The sequence below is a fragment of the Chlorocebus sabaeus genome, chromosome X (assembly GCF_047675955.1).
Source record: "Chlorocebus sabaeus isolate Y175 chromosome X, mChlSab1.0.hap1, whole genome shotgun sequence".
Lineage (NCBI taxonomy): Eukaryota > Metazoa > Chordata > Mammalia > Primates > Cercopithecidae > Chlorocebus > Chlorocebus sabaeus.
The window spans coordinates 71,000,158-71,000,878 of record NC_132933.1 but is presented as its reverse complement, the minus strand read 5'-3'; the positions used below and the strand labels follow the sequence as shown (position 1 = coordinate 71,000,878).

The 721-nt window shown below is 27.3% G+C and overlaps 1 non-coding gene across 1 annotated transcript; it reads right to left on the bottom strand.

Moving 5' to 3' along the window:
- Positions 1 to 315: 315 nt before the first annotated feature.
- On the bottom strand, positions 316 to 420 carry LOC119621131 (U6 spliceosomal RNA). The gene has a single exon (XR_005237650.1). It is a non-coding gene; the product is annotated as a U6 spliceosomal RNA (small nuclear RNA).
- Positions 421 to 721: the final 301 nt, after the last annotated feature.

Sequence of the window (721 nt, the reverse complement as noted above, 5' to 3'; positions counted from 1 at the left end):
CAAGTATGTTTTCCAATCTCTTTACTTTCTCTTTCTCTTTTTCAGGGATCTCATTAATTTGTGGGTGTGGTCATTTATATAATCCCATATTTCTCAAAGACTTTGTTTATTTATAAAAATATATTTTGTTTATTTTTTTGTATACTGAATTAACTCAAAAGACCAGAGTTAAAACTCAGATTTTTTTCTTCTGGTTTGTGTAGTCTATTGATAAAGATTTCAATTGAACTTTTTAATTTTTTAAATTAGTTTTTTAATTACAGAAACTCCAAATGATTACTTTTTAGGCTATTTATCTCTTTCTTTCTTTCCTGGAAAAATATGAAATGCTTCACAAATTTGCTTGTCATCCATGCACAGAAGCCATGCTAATCTTTGTATTGTTTTAATGTTTTGTATATATGCTGTCAAAGTGGGCATAGAATTTTAAATTTAGAATTAAATATTCTATAGGAAACTTTGTCCTGTCCCTAGATATAACCATCCAAGGCTGCAAATGCATTTTCACATTTTGAGTACTTTTGTATGAGTGGCTAATCTTTAATCATGAATTTCTATTTAATCAGAAATGCCTTCAATATTGTAGAATGTAATAGTGACATGACTCATCTTAGGCAATGAAAATTATTTGAAATAAAAAGTAATGTTACACAGTATTAATACTAGTTGGTAAAATCTGAAAGTTCATTATCAATGAAATTCATGTGTTAAGATTTCAGGA